The following is a 9,283-nucleotide window of genomic DNA, read 5'->3' as shown; positions in this document are numbered from 1 at the left end:
CCTGCCAGGGTCCTACATTGCATCCTCGGTGTTTCTGTCCTCATTGCCTCAGGCCCTGGGTGTGCTCTGGAAGGCTGTGCAGTATTGGAGGGACAGAATGACCTTCCGGCCCTGAGTCCCTGGTGAGTTGTTATTCCGAAGATAGTGGTTGGCTCATCGCCATCTCTGCTGAGTGCAATGAGCTCAGACTGCAGCAAGGGGGGTTTGAGTAAAACCCAGGAAAGACCTACCCAACTGCAAGTAATGTGACACAGTGAGTTGGGTAACCTTGGGTGACAATGGTATTACTCCCCCCAGGGAATTCTCAAAATAGAAGGGGCAGTGTTTGAACCAGTGAAGAGGTTGGCCCTTCCAAAATTAAAAACAAAACAAAACAAAACAAAAACCAGGGGAGGTGAAAGAGGACTGAGGAGGCTGGCACTGTTTTATGACTGACTGGAACATCCTTGTAAAAATGGTGTGGTGCTGTTAGTCTACCCTCCCCCTTTCCTCAGTGTGTCTCCACCACCTACTCTGCACTCCAGTGTCTTCTTTTACACAGAATACTGAATCATTCTGTTTGTGTATGTATCAGACAGAGCCTGTCTTTCACCCTAGGGCTCCAGCAGCACTTTTTGGGGTCTCATTTGCCTTATACTTTCCGGATGTACAGGGAAGAAAGGAGCACGGCACCTGATTCAGCAAGACTGCCTGTGAACCACTGGAGGCCTCCTCTGGAGGCCCTGAGGAGGGTTGGACAGTGTCTGCATTTTGAGTATCTCACAGCAGTCCTGGTTCCTATCATGGAACATGTATTTAGCAAAATATCCAATCCATTCTGCAATTTGGATATGGCCCTACCTGAAATGAACATAATATGTCAATTACATCTCAGTTTTTAAAAATGGACAGGGCCCTGAAAATCCTTTTTGTAGCAGAGAGAGAAATAGTACTGGCAGAACATAAGACGGTGGGGATGCCTCACCCTATATGACGCATGAGACAATGCTCTGCTACACCTCCACCCCACCATTTGCAGATCTGAATCTGGCAAAGAGCACAGAGAGATGTGCAGGCCTCCTCTTCTGCAATCAGAAAAGAGTGCCACATGGAGACAGAGCCAGAATAGGTTGTAGGGAGAGGAAGGGGATAGTTACCATAGCAACTGTAAAGATGAAGCCTTTAACTAGCACAGGGCCTCAGTATAATGGTCAGCAGCAGTTAACCATAGGCTCTGCTTTCATCAAGTCTGACAAAGAGGTTAGACAATAGATATGAATGGTATAGGGAAGGACCACACACTGATCAGATGGTAGGGGCAGAAATTCAGGCCTGTGATCTCAGACCCTGCTAGAATTGGCTTTTTTAATAATTAAAACTGCAGGGGACTTCCCTGGTTGCACAGTGGTTAAGAATCTGCCTGCCAATTCAGGGGACACGGGTTCGAGCCCTGGTCCGGGAGGATCCCACATGCCGCGGAGCAACTAAGCCCATTCACCACAACTACTGAGCCTGTGCTCTAGAGCCCTCGAGCCACAACTACTGAGCCTGCGTTCCACAGCTACTGAAGCCCGCGCGCCTAGAGCCTGTGCTTCGCAACAAGAATAGCCACCGCAATGAGAAGCCTGCACATTGCAACAAGGAGTAGCCCCCATTCGCTGCAACTAGAGAAAGCCCATGTGAAGCAATGAAGACCCAATGCAGCCAAAAATAAATAAATAAAAATAATAATAATAATTAGAGCTGCAAATACAGGTTATGATAGTACTAAAAGAAAACTGTGGGGTGTTAGCATCTATGCTCCAGAATTTTACAACTGAAGACAGAAAACACTGATCGACCTACATACAATGCATCGAAAGCTGAATAAAATTTTTAAAGAAATACATTTATACATGAATTGAGAAGTATATGAAGCCCTATTTTGTGTTTAGGAATAGTTTGCTGTGGCAGGAGCATTCAAAGACCCGTCCATTTGAGAACCTATGATATACATGATTGTGAGGCACATGCAGTAATGTGTGGTGGTTATAGGGCCCATTGTAGTATTTCATTTTCCTGTTTACCCCTTGAACTGACCAGGTGTGATCTTTTGAGAACTCTCCTGTATTCTCTTCCACACTCTTGTCATACAGCATTCGTAGATATAACAGTTACAACCAATGCTTTCCAAACTATTTGTGATGAAGGACCCTTGAATTGTGGAAGGGGTCTCTAGGGATCCATCACTGAAAAAGGAAGTTAGAGGGGGTGTAAAAGGAAGACGGTATTACAGGCTCTTTCCTTGCGTATGCACTGGAGTGGGCACAAGGCAGAAGATATTACAGGTCGTAAATTGTTTGAAAGGTAACGGTAGCCTTGGCTAAGTTTAAGCCACTTAAGGGATTCTCAGCCCCCAGACTTTTGTCAGTTCATAATACATAGTGATAAATACCCAACAGGTAAATCATATACATGCTTAACAAAGTAGGAGGGACTTCTCTAAATTTTTTGTGGAAATAATTTCATTTTTGATATTTCAATTATTGCGGTTGTCCTCATGAGAAAGTCAGAAATTTATTGGAATTAATTACACTCATCCTGAATTATGTACGTGTGGGAGAGGAAGGTACCATAATCCTTTCAATGCTTAGGGTCTCCATAGGACTTAAGCTAGCTCTGATAATTCATAAAGAAAAAATACTGGCTCCTCCCTGCTAGCCCAATGAATGTCATTAGTTTTTCTGGGGATATGAGCTTGTTTGGCAGAATTCCAGCCTGCTCTGCTGGATTGCATGGTCTTATCAACCAAAATATCCAAAAGGAGGTGTATGCAGCTCACATTCCCATCCTGTACTCAGTTCTGCCTATAAAGCATTCTTTACACAGAGAGAGGTGTGTTGGATTACAGGATTGATGTGTCAGAAGCTTATCCTTGGCTTTTGGGGAAAATGCTATGATCATAATACATACCAGCAACCAAAGGATCACTTCTTAGCATGAATAGCTGGTTTATCTGCAAAGGCACTGAGTGAAATAACCTCTAACCGGGTACTGAGTAAAATAATCTCTAAAAAGTTTGAGATGGGGAAGAAGTCTGCTTTTATTACTCTATCTAGCACACAGAGGAAGCCCACAATAAACATTTGTTGCATAATTTTCCTAATTATTATTTGTTCCCTAAGTAATGGGAAGAGCAAAGGCACTGGGTTTACCCTCCTTGTGCAGAGCATTGCAAAGGACAACGAAGAAACTTCCCCTTTTCCTCCTTCACTCTCCACAGTCTTCTTTTTAAGAAAGTGATTCCCAAATGTGAGAAAGAAACATTTATGGATACTATTTTCTCTTTTCCATTCCATTAGCATCTGAAATGAAAGTTAGTGTTTGGCTGTGGCCTCTGATAACACCTTTTCCTTTAGTCTGAATAAAGCTGCCTCTTACTGTAGGGATTGCTAAGGATTTTCATGGGATGGTTAAGAGGATGGTGGTACAGAGAATCTATATGTATAACTTAGTTTGCAGGCCATGCCTGTGTATGAATTAAATTTTGCATCTTTTTTTTTCAAGATATTCATATAATAGAGTTACTTTCCTTCAAGGTATAGTAGGGTTGCAGAAATTTTGTTCCCTTTACAATATTACAAACTCACAGATACTTTGTCTTCTCATCAGTTCTTTCCTTCTATCTAATATTTATTTATTTATTTATTTATTTATTTAGGCTGCACCGGGTTGCAGTTGCGGCACGTGGGATCTCAGTTGCGGCATGCATGCGGGATCTAATTCCCTGACCAGGGATTGAACCCAGGCCGCCTGCACCGGGAGCGCGGAGTCTTACCCACTGGACCACCAGGGAAGTCCTCATCCGTTCTTTCTTGAAGATCCTTCATCATACATCCTAACTTCCCTTTCTAATGATACCTCCTGTAAGTACTTTGCATTAACCCCTTCATTCAGTCAATCTGAGACATTTGCCTTTCCCTCAGCCATTCTTTTTTTATAAATTTATTTTTTTATTTTTATTTTTCGCTGTGTTGGGTCTTCGTTGCTGTGCACAGCTTTCTCTAGTTGTGTCGAGCAGGGGCTACTCTTCGTTGCAGTGCACGGGCTTCTCATTGTGGTGGCTTCTCTTGTTGCTGAGCATGGGCTCTAGGCACATGAGCTTCAGTAGTTGTGGCACGCGGGCTCAGTAGTTGTGGCGCACGAGCTTAGTTGCTCCACGGCATGTGAGATCTTCCCGGACCAGGGCTCGAACCTGTGTCCCCTGCATTGGCAGGCAGATTCTTAACCACTGCGCCACCAGTGAAGTCCCCATTCTTGAACTTTCTGTTCAGGCTGCATCTCTTTCCTTGAGTGTGTTGTTACCCTTAATTCTCATCTAGGGATTTATTTACCTTTACCTTTATGATTTACTTTATTTGTGGAATAAGGTTCCATCTCATCTCACAAAGAATTTAAGGAGTATGGCCTAACTCAAATAACTGCCTCTCTGAAACTGACTTCCTCACTTGCCAACTGTGTGAACTTAGGCAACTTCTCATCCTCTCTGTGCTTCAGTTTTCTCATCTGTCAAATTATTAGTAATAGCACCCCACCTTAAGGATTATTTTGATTATTAAGTGGGATAATCTTTTAAATATGCTTAGAACAATGCCTAGAATTCATTTTTTAAGTCATTCATCCAGTAATATTTATTGAGCACTTACTGTGTGCCAGCAAATAAAACACAAAGATCCCTGGTCTTGTGGAGCTTATGTTCAAGTGGAGGAGACAGATAATAAATAATAAATAGGTATATAGTATGTCAGAAAGTGATTAATGCTGTGGCAAAAAAGAAAAAAATATGGTAAGGGTGATTGAGAATGCTGGAGCAGGGTGTGGTGACGGGGAAGAACGGTGAAGGGGCAGGAAAGATTGCAATTTTAAAGGGGCTGGTCAGGGTGAGCCTTATTAAGATGAGACTTAAGCAGACTTGAAGGAAGTAAGGGTGTTGGCCATTTGGGTATCTGGTAGTGAGTCTCATAGGCAGAGAGGATAGCCAGTACAAGGTCCCTAAGGTAGGGGTATGCCTGGTATATTCAAGGCATAGCTGGAGCCCACTGTGGCTGGAGCAGAGGAGTGAAAGAAAGAGGAACAGGAGATGAGACTGGAGATAATAGAGGCCAGGTTACCTAGGACCTTGTAGGCATTGTTAGGACTTCGGTTTTTACTCTGAGTGAATTAGGGAACATATGCAGGCATTTGAACAGAGGAATGTTATGGTCTGATGTAGATTTTTACAGGATAACTTTGGCTGCTGTATTGAGAATAGACTGTAGAGGCTGTAAGGATTAAAGTGGGAAACCAGTCTCATGATGTCCAGCACTGGACTCCGATCACCCCTGAGGATGAAGTGCCCGCCGGACTTTGACACCTGGGGGTCTGAGGCGCCCTGGTTAAAACAGTGGGAAACCAGCCAGGGGACTTGCAGTAATCTTGGTGAGCAATGATGTAGCTCAGATCAGAGCAATGTCAGTGGAGATGGTGGGATGCTAGACACACAGTATTTTAAAGGTAGAGCCAATCTGATTTCCTGCCTCCCAAATGGGGAGCAAGAGAGAAAGAGAGTAAATAGTGACTCCAAAGATAAATGAAAAACTTTTCAAAAGTTATCTATAGGGCTTCCCTGGTGGCGCAGTGGTTGGGAGTCCGCCTGCCGATGCAGGGGACACGGGTTCGTGCCCCGATCCCGGAAGATCCCACATGCCGCGGAGCGGCTGGGCCCGCGAGCCGTGTCCGGAGCCTGTGCTCCGCAACGGGAGAGGCCACAGCAGTGAGAGGCCTGCGTACAGCAAAAAAAAAAAAAAAAGTTATCTATAGGAGGAAAGAAGAAACAGATTGTAAGGCAGCCAGGGATGGAAGGTAGACTTTTTGAATTTATCTTATTTTGTAAATTTGACATTGGAATCATGTAAATGTTTTACATAAGTATAAAACAAAATTAAATCGAAATGACCAATCTGATAAATAACCTGTCCCAGAATATATTTTTTAAAATCTACAAATCAATAAAAAAAGGCAACCCAATTATAAAGTGGCCAAGCAATTTGAATGGATTTTCACTAGAGATGATATACAAATGACCAATAAGTACATGAAAAAGTGTTTAACATCATTAGTCCTAAGGAAATGCAAATTAAAATCACAGTGGGGAGTCCCCTGGTGGCCTAGTAGTTAGGATTTCGGGCTTTCATTTCCATGGCCAGGGTTCAATCCCTGATCAGGGAACTGAGATCCCACAAGCCACGTGGCACAACCAAAAAATAACAATAATAATAAAAAATAAAACCACAGTGTAACATCACTTATCCACAAAATGGCAAAAGTTAAAAGACCAATAATACCAAATGTGAGCAAGGATGTGGAACAACTAAGACTCTTATATACTGCTAATAGTAGTGTAAAAAGTTATAATGACTTTATAAAAGTATTTGGAAGTTTCTTATAAAACTAAACATCTACACTATGACCTAGAAATTCCATTCCTAGGCATTTACCCAAGAAAAATCAACACACGTATGTCCACAAAGAGATTTGTGATAGTTGTTCATAGCAACTTTATTCATAATAGCCAAAACCTGGAAACAACCCATCCATCAGTAGGAAAATGGATAAACAAATTGTGTTACCTTCATGCAATAGAATACTACTCAGCTATAAAAAGAAACTACAAATATACACAGCATAGGTGAAAAATAAAAAACATTATGCTGAAATAAAAGAAACAAAACACAAAAGAATATTTTTTGGTCTCCTGAGAAGTAGATACCAAGACGTGATTAGATGTGCAAGAGATTTATTGGTTATCTATTGCTTTGAAACAAATTACTCCAACATTTAGCAGCCTAAAATAACAAACATTTATTATCTCACATAGTTTCTAAGGCTCTGAAACCCAGGAGCAAATTAGGTGGGTGGTTTTGACTTAGGATTTCCTGTGAGGTTACAGTCATGATGTCAGTTGGGGTTACGGTAATCTGAAGGCTTGAGGCTGAGGCTGTATGATCTGCTTCCAAGATGGCTCATTCACATGGCTGTTGGCAGGAAACCTCAACTCCTCACCTTGTAGGACTCTCCATAGGTCTGCTTGAGTATCTTCATGACAGCTGGCTTCTCCCAGAGCAAGTGAACCAAGAAAATAAGGAGGGAGCTATAATGCCTCTTTACGACATAGCGTTGGAAGTTAGGCATCATCACTTCTGCCTTGTTTTATTTATTAGAAGCAAGTCACTGAGTGTAGTCCACTCTCAAGAGGAAGGAAATTGGCTCTACCTTTTGAAGGGAGTGTCACTGAATTTGTGGATATATTTTAAACCACCACAGAGAGAGATCAAGGGAAGGCAGAGAGAGCTTCAGACCAAGATACAGGTCTGACATCTGTGGAAAAGAGAGAGGAAAGGAATGAGGATTGGAAAGGAAGAGTCTTATCCTACAGCATAGGTCCCAAAAAGGTTTGGCCAGGCTGATGAAGAGTCTTCAAGTCAAAGGACCTGTTGGAAGAATCCTTTTTATCACAGGATTGGGCCTGCCTTTGTAGCCCTGTTGTTCTCTGGCATTGGCTGGGATTAGCCTATGGAAGTGTGGCTTTGGTGCAAACGTGGGAGTAGGTCCAGAGTGGCAGCAGGTGTGGTCACCAACCAAATATACTCTCTGAAAGAAGATTTCAGTGATGCGTATTCATGGTCACCACAAGTACATACTGCATGAATAAGTTTATGTGAAATTCTATACAGAATGGGCAAAACTTATCTACAGTGATAGAAAGCAAAAAAGTGGTTACTGAGGCTGGGGAGGGGATGGGAATTGATTGCAAAGGGGTACAAGGGAATTTGGAGTGAAGAAAATGTGCTGTACTTGATTATGGTAGTGGTTACACACATATATACATTGTTGAGTTCATCAAACTCTATACTTAACACAGGTACATTTTATTGTACATAAATGATGTATAAAGTTTACTGAAAAACACGATGAACTACCACTTCACATTAACAATACCAAATGTTAGTGAGGATGTGCAGCACCTGAAACTCTCATATGTTGTTAGTGGGAGTATAAAATTATACAACCATTTTGGAAAACCGTTTGTCAGTTTCTTATAAAGTTAAACAAATACTTATCCTATGACCCAGCAGTTCTACTCCTGTATATCAGCCCAAGAGAAATAAAAACGTATGTTCACAAAAAGACTTATTTATGAATATTCATGGGAGCTTTATTTATAATGGTCCAAAACAACCCAAATATCCATCAATAGGTGAATTGATAAATTGTGGAACATGTATACAAAAGAATACTACTGAGCTGATGCATGCAACAACATGGATGAATCTCAAAAATGTTGTATTGCGCAAAGAAGATGGATACAAAAGACTACATACTGCATGATTCCATTTATATAAAATTGTTGAGCAGCAAAACTAATATATAGTGATAGAAATAAGAATATAGTTGCCGTGAAAAACTCTCTGGAGTGAGGAAAATGTTTTATATCTTGACTGGTATATAAGTTTAATAGATGTTTATATTTATCAAAACTCATCAAATTATACAACTAAGATCTGTGCATTTCACTGTGTTTAAATTTTACCTCAATTAAAAAATCAAAATGAAGAAAGCAGTCACTAAAAATAAAAATCAAAGTGAAATAAATTAACCTGTGTATTGGTAGAATTCTTTCAAATGACTTTAAAATATAATAGTTTAACTGTATATTTTTTTCAAAAAATTTTATTGTGATAAAATACACATATGGGACTTCCCTGGCGGCGCAGTGGTTAAGACTCCGTGCTCCCAGTGCAGGGGGCCTGGTTTTGATCCCTGGCCAGGGTACTAGATCCCACATGCATGCCACAACTAAGAGTTCGCATGCCACAACTAAGGAGCCTGCATGCCTCAACTAAGGAGCCCACGTGCCGCAGGCAAGCCACAACTAAGGAGCCCTCAAGCTGCAACTAAGGAGCCCGCGAGCTGCAACTAAAGGAGCCCACCTGCCGCAACTAAGACTCGGCACAACCAAATAAATAAATAATAAAATAAAATACAATACACATAAAATTTACCATTTCAACCATTTTTAAGTGTACAGTTTAGTGATATTAAATATGTTCATGATGTTGTGGAACCGTAACCACCATCCGTCTCCATACCCTACCCCCCTTTTTTTAAGCCTGCAGCACTCAGCATTCCCAGGTCTTCTCCCATCCAAGTGCTAACCAGGCCCAACCCTGCTTAGCTTCTGAGATCAGATGAAATCAGGCACACTCAGGGTGGTATGGCCATAGAC

General features: G+C 41.5%; 1 non-coding gene and 1 pseudogene across 1 annotated transcript; one reads left to right on the top strand and one right to left on the bottom strand.

Moving 5' to 3' along the window:
- Positions 1-5,304: 5,304 nt before the first annotated feature.
- LOC132489684 (small nucleolar RNA SNORD88) lies at positions 5,305-5,386 on the top strand. The gene has a single exon (XR_009532074.1). It is a non-coding gene; the product is annotated as a small nucleolar RNA SNORD88 (small nucleolar RNA).
- Positions 5,387-9,164: 3,778 nt separating this feature from the next.
- On the bottom strand, positions 9,165-9,283 carry LOC132489444 (5S ribosomal RNA; annotated as a pseudogene).

This window comes from Mesoplodon densirostris, chromosome 4 (assembly GCF_025265405.1).
Source record: "Mesoplodon densirostris isolate mMesDen1 chromosome 4, mMesDen1 primary haplotype, whole genome shotgun sequence".
Classification (NCBI taxonomy): domain Eukaryota; kingdom Metazoa; phylum Chordata; class Mammalia; order Artiodactyla; family Ziphiidae; genus Mesoplodon; species Mesoplodon densirostris.
This window is presented reverse-complemented; position numbering and strand designations above follow the sequence as displayed.